The sequence below is a fragment of the Anastrepha obliqua genome, chromosome 2 (genome assembly GCF_027943255.1).
Source record: "Anastrepha obliqua isolate idAnaObli1 chromosome 2, idAnaObli1_1.0, whole genome shotgun sequence".
NCBI classification, from domain to species: Eukaryota; Metazoa; Arthropoda; class Insecta; order Diptera; family Tephritidae; genus Anastrepha; species Anastrepha obliqua.
Genome location: NC_072893.1, coordinates 130,170,769 through 130,189,706, shown reverse-complemented (window position 1 = coordinate 130,189,706; position 18,938 = coordinate 130,170,769). Strand labels below are relative to the sequence as shown.

Genomic DNA, 18,938 nt, shown 5'->3' with positions numbered 1-18,938 from the left:
GACACATTGTAACTCACACTGTCAATTTGACAGTTCAGTTCCGCCCCAAGCGTTAAAAAAGTAAGCGACATTATGGCTGGCTCAAAAGAACGCTGTACCCGTTGCCACTGCTCCGAATTACAACCAAACTTTACGAAACCCAATTTCAATACTTACTTAACAATGTGCATAAGTTTGGTTTAATTCGGTGCAAAGACACGGCGGGTCCACGTTTTGGCATATATTTCGAGACCCTAGTCATCAATAGGTATGAAAATTACCCCGTATTAAAGCACTTATCAACAGCTTTCATTTGATACCCATATTGTACATACACAACCAAAGGTTACCCGGGTCCACGTTTTGACCTATATCTCGAGACCCTATCTACCAATAGGTATTCAAACTATACGGAAATCATCTTCAGTACCTACTTAACAATGTGTGTAAGTTTGGTTTAATTCGGTGCAAAGACACGGCGGGTCCACGTTTTGGCATATATTTCGAGACCCTAGTCATCAATAGGTATGAAAATTACCCCGTATTAAAGCACTTATCAACAGCTTTCATTTGATACCCATATTGTACATACACAACCAAAGGTTACCCGGGTCCACGTTTTGACCTATATATCGAGACCCCAGTCACGTAGCGGCATGAAAAATACTCTGTACTAAAGCATTCACCAACAGCTTCAATTTGATACCCATATTATACATACACATCCGAAGGTTATCCGGGTCCACGTTTTGACCTATATCTCGAGCCCTATCCACCAATAGGTATCCGAACTATACGGAAACCATCTTCAATACCTTCTTAACAATGTGTGTAAGTTTGGTTTAATTCGGTGGTTTAATACGGCCGGTTAGCGAACACACACAAAAAGTTGACTTTATTTTATGTATAAGATTTTTTTCAGTTTGTGTCCGAAAAATCCAAATATCTAACGGAACCCTATTTTTTTCCAAAATAAAATGTAATCCATGTTACTCGTGGATAATGTAGTTTTCGAATGGTGAAAGAATTTTTAAAATCCGTCCAGTAGTTTTTGAGCCTATTCGTTACAAACAAACAAACAAACAAACAAACAAACAAACAAACAAACAAACAAAGTTTTCCTCTTTATAATATTAGTATAGATAAACCAATATTTATCAATAATACGGCAATACCGCATGCAAATACGGCAAAATATCTAGGAATGACCTTAGATGCTAAGCTGAGATGGAAAGCACATGTCAAGAAAAAACACGAGGAGTTAATTCCTAAATACAAGAAAATGTATTGGCTGTTAGGCCGACATTCTAAACTCTCTATTTATAACAAAATACTTGTATACAACCAAATACTGAAACCAGTGTGGTCATATGGCATACAGCTCTGGGGCTGCACCAGTGAAAGCAACAAAAACATCATTCAACGATTCTAAAATAAAGTATTACGCGACATCGTTAAAGCGCCGTGGTACATTCGTAATTGCAATCTACATAAGGATCTTAATATAGACACCATTACGGATATCATAAAAAAATTCGCAAATAAACATAAAGAGAGACTTCAGCAGCACATCAATGATGAAGCAGCCAAACTACTTGTAACTGATGACCTCACGAGAAGATTAAAAAGGACGAAACCGCATGATCTCTTTTCATAAAATTTTGTCTTTACTTGAGCTGTTTTAATTTAATTAAATATATGTAAAATGAATTGCTTATTAGTTTTGTTAACTAGATTGCAATAGTAATAAAAAAAAAAAAAAAAATATATATAAAATTTGACTACAAAAAAAAAACACAAAAAAAATTTGTTCTCCTTTTTTCTGTTATTAGAACTTAATTTATTTATGTGTTTTACATAATCGCATATTTGTAAATATTAACTTTAATTCTCACACATTTTCACAATTCAATAACATTTTAGTCATTATCATCTAGCTCATGTGCCAGGGGTGCTAATGGCATTAAAAAACAACGCGGCATTCAATTTGCCAAATGATTAGCAACACTTCATAGTGCTCAATCGCTTAGCTAGCGCAACTGTGCGTGCGAAAAGTGCTGCATCGATGAACGCAGCTGCGGCAATAAACGACCTAGGCCGACTATCAGCAGCAACAGCTCACCGCCCGCGGCTTAATGAACTTTAAACTGCAAATGAATAAAATCAGGAAAATTCAGCTTAAAATATTCAATAAAGGTAATTGCTCTAAACACGTCACCGCTGGCTGCCATTTATTTGCATTTCTGTGTAGGTGTGTTGGTATATGCCACTTACGATTGTATTTGAATTCCAGTACTTCAGAATAGAACTGGTTTTGTTTGACTGCCAGGTTGCTGTTACTGCAAGTGGCTGTCATTTTGTTTTTGTTTTTGTGATTTTCTAGTTTAGCGGTTCTAGCCATTTTAAGCTTGTGCTGAACTTGTGCCACTAAACGCAAATAGATTAGAGCCATAAATGTTGCCTTTAATAGGCTTATATGGGCTTGTTTGCATACGAGCTTACATAAAAGTTGTCGATTTTTATATATATCTGTAAGTAACTCTGTACACTTGTCTATATACACACATCGATTCAAACAAATGTGCGTTGTACAGCTCACTCTAAAATAATTGCCAGCAATTATTATTAAGTATTTAATGAAATTTAAGTAAAGTTTAATGTTCAAATGATTGAACCCTTTAGTCGATAAAAATTGTAGATTGAAATGGAATGGGATTGTGATTGGGCGGAAATTGTTCAAGCACTCAAGCAATTTTGCCCATTGCACTTACGGCCAAGAGCGAAGATTTGAAGGATGGGGAGGGGCAAGTGGGATGGGGCTTCATAACTTTTCTGTAAATTTCTGAGATTTTTGTTATGAATCTTAGCAGTTTGTCGAGGGAAAGAAAATGTAACACACGTCCGTTCTCAATACATCGGCCTCAGAAATATACCATCTAAATAGGTCGCAAGCCGGACAGCGGCGAAATAAAATAAAATAGTATACAATTACGTAACGTAACATAATAATACACAACATAACATGCGGTAACATAACATAGCACCCCACATCATTAACATTACAATACATAAAATAAAATAATAAAAAATAGTTTAAAAAAACTAAAAAACACGCTTTTATTGCTAATCGAACTAAAAAGTAGAAAATAAATTTTAATGACAAAGAGGCCTATAATGAAGTAATAGCAAATCGAACGATCAGTCATAGTCAACTACCTCAGAACAGAATTATAACAAAAATTAAGATACAAATAGAATAATTCAAATTAGAGTTAAAAGCGTGGGATGCTTGATATAGTAAATATTACAATCATTCTATTGGCAACTACCTATGTACAGAAGGTTATGAAAGTGAAGCAAAATGCATCCCACGCTTTTAACTCTAATTTGAATTATTCTATTTGTATCTTAATTTTTGTTATAATTCTGTTTTGAGGTAGTTGACTATGACTGATCGTTCGATTTGCTATTCAGACTATCAGGACAAGCTCAAATGCATCATTACGGGAGATGAGACTTGGTTTTATGCTTACGACCCTGAAACAACCGACCAATCAAGCGAATATCGTGCTAAATACAGTCGTTCAAAAATAAAGGTCATGATGACAGTTTTTTTCGATTTTCATGGTGTGGTGCTCTATGAATTCCTTCCACTTGGCCAATCTGTTAATAAGGAATATTATTTGAGCGTTATGCTTCGTTTACGTGAAGCAATTCGTCTAAAAAGACCAGAATTATGGGCCAACAACTCTTGGTTTTTGCATCACTCTTGGTTTTTGCACTCGTTCTTCGTGACCATTTCGCCAAAAATTCCACGCATATCGTTCCGCAACCACCGTATTCGCCTGATTTGGCTCCGTGTGACTTCTGGCTATTCCCAAAACTCAAGAGACCTCTCCGGGGAACGCGTTTCGAGTCGATTGAGGAGATAAAAGCTGAATCGAAGAAGGTGCTGATGGCTATACCGGAAATGGACTATTAGGCAGGTTTCGGGGATTGGAAAAATCGTTGGCATAAGTGTATTTCATCGAGAGGGGATTATTTTGAAGGGGGTGAAATTGATTTACAAGAATAAATAAAGATTTTTCATTTTACAACCAAATTCACCTTACTTTTTGCCCACAGTAAAAAAAAAGAAAATATTAATCCTGGCAATCCTAATAAGGATAATGGAAAACTTTTATCAAATTATTGCATTGTCATCGGTCCTTGATAGGTGTGCAAAATTCCAAGTCGATCAGATTTTTAGAAGCCAGTGAAAATTAAGCTCAAAGATTCCGTTACATACATACATACAACCCGAGCTAATAAAAGTGTGTTAAAAATATAGCATAACATAACATAACATAACATTAAGTACTGTAACATAACATAACACAACATATCGTCAACATAACATATAGCACAACACCATTTATATATGGATTTCCTACTTCTATTTGTGGTGTACGTCTTGATGTTTTCCATAAATGCAGAAGCCAACGGTTTTATGCCGCCTCCGATCGGCAGATTTTTTTACGAAAGATTCTTTATAGCAGAAATATGTACTTTCGAAGGTTTACTATTACCTGTCGAGAGGCGAGCGCTATTAGATACAACTTTTCCTACCATTTGGTGTTTCCTGCTCACAGTTTCGAACCTGGATACTGCAATCATGCATTTACCCATTCGGCTACGGTGGCCACCAACACCATATAAAGAATATGTTGATAAATGTATTCCTAATGAGCTGACTAAGCGGTGCCTCTTGAGCTGAGTTGCTGAACACAGAGATATTCCTGGTAATTGCATCGCGGCTGAGCTGGCTAGAAACTAATCTAAAATCAGTTAATTCTGCCGAATATGTGGGCATCCCTTTATCCTCATGCGTCACGGAGTCCACTTGTGAAATAACTAGACAGGTTTGGCCTAGAAGAAATGAGCACATCACTAGATCCCTCATCAATCTAGACCCGTCTTGCATTAGAACCATGGTGGGTATCATCACCGGGCACTGCCTAATGGGAACACATGCGAAACGTTTCTCTTAAATTATTTCTGTATTTCTGTGACAGCTGCAGGTACGAGGAGGAGGTGAAGAGCGTTGAATACTTCCGCTGCCGTTGCCCTGTTCTTGCCAGAACGCGATATTGCTGCCTAAACTCTTACTTCTTTGGATGTCTAGCATACTTGGAATTGGTCGGCACCCTCAGTATTTTAGCGTTTATTTGAGAGATGAAATGGTTTCACCATATTGGGAATTAGAGGGGGAACTTGAGTTCAAACTAGTGGTCTTACAATGGGTCTCCAGGCCTAAGTGGCTCTCTCTATACCTTCATGGCGTGTTGATGCCACCCTAACTTAAGCTAACTTAACATAAAAAATATAAAATTACATTTTTATTTTTGTATTTTTCTTATACATTTAGGGGTGAATTCCAATGCCTCTTTTTAGTATTTTATCACCTTTTTAATCCTTAAACTTAAATATATACTACATCATATGTATTTTTCAATTTTTGCGATTTTTAAGTTTAGAAATTTTCAGTTTTCGATTTTTTTTATCAATATTTTGCAAAATGCAGAAACTCAAGTCTTCTATTTTTAGCCAATAATTTTTTTTTAATTATTGAACAATTTTTTATCTAACCTTTGTGAGTTTTAGGATAAGTTAGAGAGTGATCCCTTCCTAACTTTTTACATTTCTTATTTTATTTCTTGTTTTTATTTTTATTTTTTATTCTTTGAAAATATATAATTTTATTGTAGATGACTTTTTAAAAAGAACTAAAAAACTATTATACTTTAAAAAAGATCTTTCTGCACATATTATCGCTCCTTGTCGGAGTAAAAATATTAACAGAAATAAATTTTACAAATAAAAATTGATTAATAACATTAACACAATACTGAAAATATTACAAAAAAAAAACACATCACACAACCAGTTAGTCGTTAGCGAATAAGTAGCCAGCTACCAAGAGCGTTAAAGTTATCGCACATATTTAATTTATTATTTACCTATCAATTAGTTTAGTATGCATTCCAGCTCAGGCATAAGCACTTGCGTTCATCATGCTTAATATTCTCTTCTTCTTCTTATTTTTTCGTTTTTGCATACTCACTAGCATATTATTAGCCACTTTATTATGCAAAGCACATCGCACATAGCAGTGGCGCAGATTTTTTGATGGATAGCTGCTGAGTAGACTAGCTGTGGCTAATCAAAAGCCGCATACACCAACACACACGCACAGCCACACCAGCAGCACTGACACTGACAATCAGTCACTTAACGACGCTGGGCAAACACTGTGTTAGCATTTTACACGCTTGTCAATGCAAGCAACCCGCCGCCCAGCTGAGGATGCGCCAGTGGCTAATATGATTGCCAATAAGCTGGTTGAACGACAGCAAGCATTGAATGTTAATTATAATTATTGGCGTTGCGCGCTAATCCGCAGCTCAACATGAGAAACAAAGAAGATTTAGCTGATGATAAGTATGGAGAATCTGATTCTATAATATTATTGCCTTAGCAGCGGAACAAAAGTCGTAAGGGTAATATTTTAATTTAATTTTAATAATTTTTTATTTTAATTCCATTGAAATTTGCTTTGTTGTTTTAGTTTTGCTTTAAGGTCGTTTGCTTGTTTCATTGTTTACGATTATTACTTATGAAAGATGATAAATTAAGTGAATAAAAAACCCTTTTTAAATCGATCTATGCATTTGCGACGTTGAAAGCCCTGCTAAGATTTATTTGCAATTGGAAGGGCGCCAATTAAATTAAACCGCTTCGTGACATTGACGGCAGATAAGGGAAATTTTTCAATAATCTGTTATCAGATTTTGTATAAATATATGAATAGGTTTATTTATCAAAAATTTAGCAAGAAGTACACGCCTAAAAATCGTGTTTAGTGCAAAAGAAATTAGAGAAATTTAAACGTAACCGGATGCGCTACTTGTGTTTGAGTACTAAGAACTCTGATTATATATAATTATATACTTTTTTTTTTGTAATGCAATGATATTTTCAGCGTAGATTGATAAAAGAACTCTGAATATATATATATTTTTTTTTTCTCCCTTTATTTTATACATCTGTCCATTGACATTAAGTACGTTGTTTAACAATTTGGCCAGGATTTACAACGAAATAATACTATATACAATTAAATAATAATCAATACAAGTTTTACTCTACATAATTACAATTGTACAACAATTTAACAGCAATTTAACTCCTTTGCACATTTATTATTTTCTAGCATTCATTAAGTCGCTTGGTCGAGTTCTCTTTAAGCGTCTTTCAGTGTTTTTTTCCCTTTCCAGAAGTTTGTTGATTTCTGCATTATTGTGTTCTTGTATTTTTTTAAAGTGGCTTCTTGCTATTTTTTTTTTGGTCTCTTCGTCTACTGTTCATATAGCCAGATTGGTTTAATCATGGCTTTGTACAATAATAGCTTGTTCTGTATAGTAAATCTGGATTTTGTGCTGACTAACCAATGAAGTTGTCGAAGTTTTTCTTTTATTTGTTTGACCTTTTGCTTTACGTATTTAGTAGTTGGTTTAATTGTGATTGCTTTGCCATTTATTTTTATTGGAACTGCAGTAAATTTTGTTTTGGTAGTAAATATAACCTGTACGGTTTTGTCTTCATTTATTTTTAGGCACCAATTATCGAACCATTCCTTAACTGCGTTTGTGTATCGCTGCAGTTTTTCAGTAGCGATAGTTAAGCTTTTATCCGATGCCAATAGTATTGTATCGTCTGCGAACGAAGCAATTGATGAATTAGTTTCGTCAGGAGGTGGTATGTCTGCGATGAATAAAACATATAGTAGAGGTCCAAGAACGCTTCCTTGCGGAACTCCAGCAGTTATTTGATGAATATCTGAACATTGATTGTCATATTTAATATAGAAACTTCGGTTAGTTAGGTAGCTTTTTATGATAAAATAGTAGTCAAAAGGAATCATTATATTTATTTTGTGGAGTAAGCCTTTGTGCCACACTTTGTCAAATGCTTTAGCTACGTCTAAGAATACTGCCGCACAATAACGATTGTTTTCAAAGTCTGATTGGATTTTATTTGTAATTCTGTGGATCTGTTGGATAGTCGAATGTTTTTTTCTAAATCCAAATTGATGATCCGGTATTATACGTTTTTTCTCCAGAAATTTGGTTAGTCGATCATGCAGTAATTTTTCAGCTATTTTAGATATTGTCGGTAGTAAGCTTATTGGTCTATAAGATGGTACGGTAGTTGGATCTTTAACCGGTTTTGGCAATGCAATAATCTCTGCCACTTTCCAGAGTTTCGGAAAATATTGCAAGCGAAACATGGCATTAAAAACGTTTCGCAAAAATATATATGCCTTGGTTGGTAGCTCCACTAATGCTTTTCCTGTTATCAAGTCATATCCGGATGCTTTTTTATGTTTTAGTGCTTTTTTGATGCAAGCTATTATTTCGTGGGTATTCGTCCTTTTTATTTTTGTAAAGTCATAATGGTATGTAGTTGTTTTGGTTGTCAATTTTCTTTTCTTCGCCATTTGATAGAACCTCTTCAAAGTATTTTGCTAAAGTTTTCGCTTTTTCCTCTGAATATATTTAATTTTTTTGTTTTTTGTGAGTCAATGATATTTGCAGCGTAGATAGGCCGTTTTGCCAGTGAGTCACAAACAGGTTTTCTGCGCATTTACCTTAGCAGCTCTTCGCAGTGCCCCAGAATATTCCGCAGCAAGGCTCTGAATCAAGCAGCTAGGGTTAGGCTCCACATTTTGTGAGACACTCGGCGCTCTAAAAATTTGGCAGAGTTTTGTAGTTTTTCTCAATCTCTGAAGTCATTCAATAAGAGTCAAAGTCTTTAAAAGCTAAATGACTGCTGTCACAATTAATATTTTCAGAATATTCCCGCCTAATTGCATAACCACAGATTTCAATAGCAGCGGCTTCGCTGAGGAATATTTAAACAATCTTAGACAAACTTTTCTAGGTCCAAATATGTACACTGAAACCAGGACTAGACGGAGGAGAATTATGCATGAATTGTATTTAACAAGGATACTGAAAACAAATGGCCACCAACGTTCAAGTGCTCAAAAGCTAAGTGCAAAAAATTGGCTTTTGAGCAAAATATTTTCATTGTTTTCACTTTTAAAGGGTTTTCTTCATTTTCTTTGAATTCTTAAATTCTTTAGTAGAACAATTTTACTATATTCAAATTTCTTCAACATCCAACATACACATCAGTAATACACATCCATCTCCCCTCGCCCCTTTTCACCTTTTTTTCTTTCTAATCTTCTAATAGCCTTCACAAAGGTATCGTTAAGGACGAATATTTGATTTTCGTCCAAGTGTGCCCTCTCTATAGGCACCCATTACAATCTAATTACGGCTATCTCTTTTTTGCATTCAACTATATCTCAATCTGCGCTTAAAACACACTCAATATTCCACTACGCTAAATGCTCTTTTATTGTAGAATTTACTAAGTACAAAAAGTATCGTCTTGCCGGTCCAAAGTCCAAAGTCTATCATGAAATGACAAGCCTAATCTAATGACCTTCCGCGTAATTTTTCTGAAACGCAATGCGTACATTGGCCCTCAACTAATTTCTAGAATTGATATTAACACCTGAACGCTTACCTCCGCGCTCCCTGTTTCTCTTTCGCTCTGCCTCGTTCTGTCTTTGCCACACTCAAGCGCTGCTTTGTAGTTATTTTTGTCTTGGTCGCTAATGCTGTGACTTTGAAACTTAATATGTCTTTAAGACGCTGCTATAAATAAAAACCATATTCATATCATCATCACTTAGCGGCACATTTTAGTACTTAACTGCGCTTCTCACATTCTCTGATTACCAGTGAGTTGGCTTTTGGCGGCGTAAGATAATTAAAAAACGCATATGCTGTAATGCGAATGAACTGGTGTAACAAAAATTTAAGTTTGATTTGGTCTGGTGATCGGCCCAGCCCTGAAAAGGAAAAGAGCGAGATTTATGCCATGACAAGGATGCATAACAAATCATAGGCTACACCTTCCAACTACAAAAAACCAGCGAGCAGCTGGAGATGCACATGCAGAGAGAAAAATGCAACAACACTTTTCACTATCCTAAAAGAATTGACGTGAATGAAATAAGAAAGGGGCATCTAAAGAGCTCCTAGCTCGGAAAAGAAGTAATGAGCTCATAAGTCCACTGGCTCTGTGACTGGTTTAAAAATCCAATTATGGAAAATGTAAATTAAGATCAACCGCCTGAAAAAGGCTCAAACCTGGGCTTGCTGGTAGAAATGCCCAGTAGCTGCCGCAACCTCACCTAACTTCGCCCACCGCACACGACCGAACTGCGAAAAGCCCTGTGGGGATAAGTAAAAATTAAAGAGCAACTCAAAATTATACAACACCATTGTTGTGCACAAATTCCATTTGAGCCCGAGCATTTTATCCGCGCTGCAGCAACGGACTGCAGGTTGCATTGTTGGTTCGTAGCCGCTTGGTAGGTCGCTGGTCGCAAGCAATCAAACAAATTCGGTGCACAAATTTTGTCACACAACAACAATGCAATACGCATGGCGCGTATTAATGTTGGCAATGGTGTGGAGGACTAACAAAACATTCCTGCAAACTCACAACCAAAATCCTGGCCGCGCTCTCCCTCCCTCTGACAAGCTCCTCTCTTTACATCTTTCAAAGTGCGCGGTGTGTGGTATGCTCCTGAGTACGTGTTTGTGCTTGTAACCCACCGCCATTTGGCTTAATTTGAAATCTACAGTTATTTTACTGTACTACCTACATAACTACCTACCCAGCACGCGCAGTGTTGCATTTTTATCGGTCACCATTTTCGGGCCTCACACTCAATCACTCATTCGCTGGGGGATTTATTTTGTTTATCTGTAATTTTGGTGGAATTTGCAATGCAGCTTAAATACTTGCCCCTTGAGTGAGGGCGGCGCATGGGCTGTGCCAGGCGCCAACTAACTTCATTGCGGTTGCAGTAATGTAAATGTGCTGTAGCTATTTGGAGCTTCCAACCGACAACTTTTCGCAAAGTCGCACAATTGTTGCAATTTCAGTTAGCGTTACGCGCTCTCTGTTGGCTGCTTATGTTGTGAATTGAATTGTGTGCATGTGTTGCATTGTGTACACACCGACGTGCGTGGCGGTGCATGGGCCCCCATTGGGTGTAATAAAATTTGTAAGTGGTTAGTGGTGTATTTTATTTACTATTTTACTAGTTTACGATTTTGCGGCGTTGAAGGGTGATAATTAGACGCTTTTAATTCTATGCATAGTTGTTTAAGCTTTAATTAGTACGTACAGTCATGCTAGCCAGCGCTCAATTGAGGTTAGGTGGTGTGGTGTGCACTGTGCAGTCTGTGGTTAGGCTGGTAAGCAGACAGATGACACACGCGCGTGTGTAATTAAAAGTGTCGGCTTATCGGGGTGAAGCTGACTTTTTGTTTCGTTTTTGCAGTTTCAAGTCTTCAAAGAAGTTGTTCATCTGAAATCTGAATGCTGTAAGCGATCAGCTGATGAGCAGCTCACACGCAGATGTGCAGCTGGCAATCAATTATTTTGAAAGCAACATGAGCAGTGCTACCTTTCCTGAATACTTGATGAGCTATTTTTTTAAGCGAAATACCAAAGTTAATTTTTTCATATGCAAGGTGGCGCAAGATTAGTCACCCTATAGAAAATTTATGATTTATGCATGTGACCTCGTACGTCCATCATACTTGACACTTGGGAACTTGAGAACTGCAGCGTACAAGCACACCAGTACGAGGGGTGCCTTTTATATTTCGGGATTTGGCAACCCTGGTGTTGCAATCTGGCTACTGACAGCTGTATCGCAAAGTTTGACATTTTTTGGCTTTTACGTACTCAGAACGTTTTGAAATACCAGCGCTATTTGTGTTGTTTACAATAACTTAAAAGATTCATCTCGGTCCAAAAATGGAATTAAATCGTAAATCGTATGGTGAATTCAATCGTGGTCGTAGTTCACTCCAAGACGAATTTCGTGAAGGTCGTCCAAAATCAGTTGGTGTTCCGAAAACCATTGATGCTGTGCGCGAACTGATATTGCAAGATCGTCATGTGACCTATCTTGAGATTGAGACAATCTTAGGCATTAGTGGGACCAGCATACATTCAATATTGCATAAACATTTGACTGTCAAAAAAATTTGTTCGCGTTGGATCCCACACAATTTGTCAATCACTCAAAAAAAGGCTCGTGTCGATTGGTCGAAGGAAATGCTCAAAAAATACGATCGCGGCGCTTCGAAACACGTTTATGACATAGTGACAGGTGATGAATCATGGATTTACGCGTATGAGCCCGAAAGTAAACAGCAGTCGACTATATGGGTGTTTCAAGATGAGCCAAATCCAACAAAAGTTGTTCGCGCACGAAGCACTTCCAAGCAAATGGTCGCCTGTTTTTTCGGAAAAACTGGAGATGTCGCAACCGTACAATGCGAGCTCTCACACATCGGCTCAAGCAACTGCAGTTTTGAGCACCCAAAACATCGAATTAATGGGCCATCCGCCGTATAGTCCTGACTTGCCACCGAATGACTTCTTTTTATTCCCGTACGTAAAAAACAAACTGAGAGGTCAACGTTTTTCGACACCTGAAGAAGCGGTTGCGGCATTCAGAATGCATGTTTTGGAGGTACCTCATTCAGAGTGGCAAAAGTGCTTCGACAATTGGTTCAAACGCATGCAAAGGTGTATAGATCTTCATGGAGAATATTTTGAAAAACAATAAAGTGATTTTCGATGATTAAAATTTGTTTTTGTTCTCTAATCCCGAAATATAAAAGGCACCCCTCGTATGTGGCATTATCATATTTATTAATTTTATTTCGATAAAACTTCTTGCAGAGACTGCCACACTGTATAGCTTATAATCTGCGTTGCCCTCTGGGCTTCAAAAAAAAACTTTAAATTGAAAATAATATAATATTCAAAGCCTCTCAATTAACGCAATTCGATATACTAACTCGATTAATGACTGATAATAAACTTAAATGAATTTCTAATTAGACTTACATTAATCTTCTGCTCGCCAACGGATTAAAGTTCAAAGAATTTCTCACACATAGGCAATACGTAATTTAGTATGCGGCGTGGATTCGCAAAACCTAAAATGAAATAAAAAGAAAAAATAAAATTAAAGCATCTAATCATGTATATAAGTACGTTCACGCATTGTAGTTGTAATCAATCGAAATTTAACACAGTTGCGCTTCACTGATCAAAGCGTTACCTTCACATACACACACATGCATACATGCATAAATTAGCTGTTATAATTGATGCAGAATTATGAAAACTTAATTTGCCGCGAAATTAAGTAGGACGAAATAGACAAGTTCCCAGACAAGAGCGGATTACAGCAGCAGACACATCTGCTTGGGAGAATTAGGAGAATTTATCACCACAAGAATGATAATAATATGAAGAAAATGCAATAAAAACAACACCTTGAAAACGCCAAGTGATACTTAAGCGCTTAAGTATCGTACAAAGCAGCACCAACAATGATTTGCTGCCTGTTGTTATTCATTGGTGTTGTTGTTCTCAGATAATGCTAAAATTGCCTCATAACTCTACAACAAAACAGAAAAGTCTTAGCAAGCAGAAGAGCAATAAACCGCACAAAAAAGTAGCGCGACTGAAGGCATGAGAGACGCAAGAGCAAATCGGTTCATAAGATGCTCGGATTAGGTGCGGGACGCATGCGTTTCCTGGGTAGATAAACAGCCACAGGGCCCATTGGCGGCACATAGCAGCTAACGAGCCACATACGCGTATGCCAAATGATAAACTGGCGCACTTGAGTGTTTAAGTTGTGGCGCCTTTAAATAGGCTAGGTGTACACGACATGTGGGCGTTAATGAATTTATTATATTTATGTATGTACAAATGTAGTTTTCTGAAGAAAAAGCGATAAACACATACTGCTATGCGTGTGTGTCTAATAATTCATGATGGGAAGAAGCATCACACGTGTTTTGTTATGGATTCACAATTAGAGAAAAAGTACAATTTCAAGGCAGAACGGCAATTATAAAATATAATGAACGAAATTTCAACGAAAAGTCTATCAAGCGCTTTATTGTTGCTGTTTGAAACGCAGGGAACACTAAAAGCGTGAGTCTGCACGATGGGATGCCAGATGTGCATGTGTTTGTGTGTGCTTTTGTACTTTTCTTGTGTTATAGTTCAAGGAACTTTTAATTGATTGCGAAAGAGGTGATGGACCAAAAAAGAATATTTCTTTGAGTTGCTAAGTATTTATTAAAGCAATAAGAAACTAAGAAAATGTGAATAACTTTAAAAAAAACATAGTCAGGTAATTAAATAGAGTTTTACATAAAAAATTTTGCTAATTTAAATTCTTTATTTTTCATAATTTTAAATTTAATTTTCATAATTTTTTTTTTCATATATTCTACAATTATATCTTATATAGTTTATGTAATTTCTTCTTATATTTTATAACTAAGCTAATTGAAAAGTTTTATTTGTCGCAATTTTTGATTTATTTTTGATAATTTTTTAATTTTAAAATTTTTATTTTTCATGATTTTTAATTTATTTTGCATAAAAATTTGAATTAGCAAAACGCTAAGCGGAAACTAAAGAGAAAATTGTTTTTGAAAAAATTGGTTGTCACAACAAATAAGGAATTTCGATAGGAGCCAGTTGTGTGTAGAAACAATTTACAGGCGAGTACTGGCTAAGAGAGCACTACAAATGCATAACACTTGAAATAGCCTTTTAATGCCTCACCAGCTTTGCAATTTTTTAAGAGATTTTTTCTTTTTTTTTGTACAAGGCAGCGCAAAATTAATCACCCTATTGAGAGATTTATACTTTTCGAAAATAACTTCGATCGTCAATCATATTTGACACTTGTGCACTAAACAACTGCAGTAGACAAACAGACAAGCTGTGGAGCGCGTAAAGGTCAAAATAAAGATTTCCATTACTAAAAATCATTTTTGTTTTTTTTATGTAGTAAAAAAATATTCAAAAAGAAACTTGGGTGATTAATTCAAATACAAAACGCTACAAATAACCAAAACGCTACCTAGTTTATGCCATTTAAAAAGGTTAGCATTTCTTTAGACAGTCACACGGGTCGAAACTACATAGAATAAATAATAGGACTATGAATAAGTTCGTGCGGTTTTTTTTCGAAATTTGAAACTTTATTGACGTAAAATGGTTACAAAATGGTTTAATATTCAAAGTATTGTCCATCGCTTACTACTACTTTTTCCCATCTTTCTGGCAATTCACGGATTCCCTTTGTGAAAAATTCGGTCGGTTTTGCCGCAATCCACGAATCGATCCATTTTTTGACTTCATCGTAATTACGGAAGTGCTGGTCAGCCAGGCCATGTTGCATCGATCGGAAGAGATAGTAATCGGATGGCGCAAGGTCTGGACTATACGGCGGGTGGGGTAGGACATCCCATTTGAGCGTTTCTAAGTATGTTTTGACCACTTGTGCAACATGTGGCCGAGCATTGTCATGTTGCAAAATAACTTTGTCGTGTCTATCGGCGTATTGCGGCCGTTTTTCTCGCAGTGCTCGGCTCAAACGCATCAATTGTCGTCGGTAGACATCCCCCGTAATCGTTTCATTCGGTTTCAGTAGCTCATAATACACAACACCCAGCTGGTCCCACCAGATACACAGCATAACCTTCAGGCCATGAATATTCTGCGCCGACGTCGATGTTGAAGCATGGCCAGGGTATCCATACGTTGCCCGACGTTTTGGATTGTCGTAATGGACCCACTTTTCATCGCCAGTCACAATTCGATGCAAAAAACCCTTTCTTTTGTGCCGTTGAAGCAGTTGTTCGCATGCCATAAAACGGCGTTCAACGTCTCTTAGCTTCAATTCATACGGCACCCAATGGCCTACCTTTCGGATCATTCCCATGGCTTTTAAACGTTTGGAAATGGTTGATTGATCAACTCCCAAAGTTTTTGCAACCTCTTCTTGCGTTTGAGCCGGATCTTGATCGAGCAATTCCTCCAATTCGGTATCCATGAACTTTGGCGGCGCACCCTCGCGTTCTTCGTCTTCCAAGCCAAAATCACCACTTTTAAAGCGTGCAAACCACTTCTGGCACGTTCGCTCAGCTAGAGCATGCTCACCATAAACTTCCACCAAGATACGATGACTTTCGGCTGCTTTTTTCTTCATATTAAAATAATGAAGAAGAATTCCCCGCAAAAACACATTATTTGGCACGAAATTCGACATTTTCAAGTGTGGTAAAAATATTGTTGTTTACGCTTCAAATAAAAAACTTATACTGACGTTTGTGCCTTACGACAGTAGCTCTCCAATGAATGTTTGGAAATGTGGATCGATGGAATAATAATCAAGTTACGCCATCTGTTGTAAAACCGCACGAACTTATTCATAGTCCTATTATATTTTCCTTTGAAAGACCAAGTTTGGCTAAAGAAACAGAACAAATAATTTATTTTTATATTCTATAATTATTTATTTTTATAACTATAAAAATTTTATTTTTTGATTTTTTTACAATTTTTTATTGTTTATTAAATTTTTTTTAACTTTAAATTTTTTCATGATTACTTTATTATAAAGATTCATAAAATATTTTTTTTTGTAATTTTTTTTTCAATTTTTTATTATTCATATTGTAATTTTTTTTCTTTAAACTTAAAATTTTTTTCTTTAATAATTTTCATAAAATTTTTGTTTTTTTGATTTTTTACAATTTTTTATTATTCTTTCAAACTATTTTTTTAATACAAAAATTCATAAGTTTTTTTGATCGTTTTGTAATTTGTTATTATTCTTTACAACTTTTTTTTAAGCCTATAACTTTTTACTATTTTTTTTTACTATAAAACATCATACATTTTTAATTTCTTTTTTGATTTTTATTATTCATTAGAACTTTATTTTAATCCCAACATTTTTACCTTATTTTTACTCAGATAATTTTTTTCTTGTTTTAGTATACGCGGAACCAAAACAGCTTATTTTCTCAGTTCTTTACTTTAAGCCTCCACTACTTTATTTATTTATAGTTATTTTTCTAAGTTTTTTATCTCGTTAAGCTCGCCTCTCAACAGCTTGTTTTGCTGGCGATATGAATTGCGTAGACTTGAGCTGTGTTGTGTGTGGGTGTGCGTGGTGTGGTGTGTGTGGCCATGCATATTCGATTAATTGTAAATTGCTTCAAAAAATTAATTATTTTATGACAAAAAATTTGATGGATTATTCGACCTTATGTTGGCGGCTTGCACACACATATCCGGGTGATTAGTCAGACAAAATTATTTCCATACTTTTGGTGGAGTGTATTGAGTAACAAGACAAGAATTCAAGGCTCAAATATGAACTCTTGTTGAATTATCAATCGAATGCTGATGTCGTGGATGTAAAGGTGTGACAATGGTTAGAGAGGTAAATAGCGGAGAGCAACGAGGTAGTTAGGTTGAAATACGCATCACGGCTTAGAGTGCGGAGAAATGAATAGCAACTGTTTTCTATTAAATATTAATTTCAATGCTGCAAGTATATACATAGTTAGTAGCAAATATTGGATTCGATTTACTGAAGAGTTAGACTTTGCATTTTTTCGATTTTTTTTTTAATTTTTTCACAGCTCACAACCATTTTTATTTTTGTTCAAAATCCTCTAAATTCAGTTGCGACCGAGCTTTTTAATTCATTATGTTGCAATCTTTTTAAGAACGGGATTTGCTATTCCTCTACAAAAAAGAAAAAAAAGCAAAATCAAAAACGAACAAAAAGAAAACCAAATAATAAACGACATTAAAGTATCTTCAGTACGTTAGTAATAATTTATTTATTTTACAAATTCCTACAACAAATAATTGTGAGCGTCATTAATTATATCCAACAACTAAAAATTATAGGAAACAATAATTTAATATGTGCAAAAACTAAAGATGCAAGCAAAAAGATATTAAATATTTTTTAGACGCAGCTGGACAACATGGCACGTACTTATGGCAACCCATTAGCATTCTCAGATGGACACATTTGAATATGCTGATGAAAAATGAAAAGAAAAAAATTATATGCATGGCTACGCTGGAAAACACATGCATGAGTGGAAATTGCAGGAGAAAAATAAAAAAAAGTTAAAAAAAAATTAAAATTAAATAGTACTATTTTTTCCGGGATTGTTTCTATGTTTAATTAATTTAGAAAGTACTATGCAATTTCTTGCTATTGTATATTTTTAAGATTTTTTTCTTTTAATTACATCACATTTGAATTTATTTTTATAAACAATTTGCATTTCCTTGCTTAATGAATATTTCTCGAAAACACAAAAGTGTTATGACTGTACTGAGAATAAAATAAATATATAAATAGAAAAATAGTTCATTACAAAATTCAAAGTAAATGCAAAAAAATTCAGGAATTTTTTTTACAATATGTTTTTTTTCTAGTTTTTACTATTCATAATTTTTTTTGTTTGCTTTAAATTGGGTATATAATGATTTTATATTAAGTATCTAAAATGAAAAAGACACAAATTTCTCAGATTTATCAAATTAATCAATCAAATATTCCTATATAATAGTGTTTTATTTTTTGATCTTGTTAATTTCCTAACATTCTTCGAGGTAATTTTTATGAAAATAGAAAAATCGCCTTTATAATAACGAAATTATTTTTATATATTTCAAAAATTCTTAACAAAAAAATTAGTTTTTATAACGTTCGCAAAGATGCGCAATGCAATGTTAAATAAAAAAATATTACTTTGATAAAGACCTTCATGCATTTCGATTACACACAGTTCTTTAATTTTAATTGTTTTTCGACCTTCATGCATTTGAACGATAGATGTTTATTAAAAATAAATGTGCCAGCTCGATTTTTCACAATAAACCAATAAATTTGCCAA

At 35.2% G+C, this 18,938-nt stretch overlaps 1 protein-coding gene across 3 annotated transcripts in view; it reads right to left on the bottom strand.

Moving 5' to 3' along the window:
• LOC129237517 (uncharacterized) overlaps positions 1 to 18,938 on the bottom strand; it is a 251,843-nt gene that overhangs the window by 106,523 nt on the left and 126,382 nt on the right. For all 3 annotated transcript variants that reach the window (XM_054872321.1, XM_054872320.1, XM_054872322.1), the window contains one exon: positions 13,039 to 13,130. The gene's annotated coding sequence lies outside the window, so the exon portion shown is untranslated. The remainder of the gene's footprint in view (positions 1 to 13,038; positions 13,131 to 18,938) is intronic.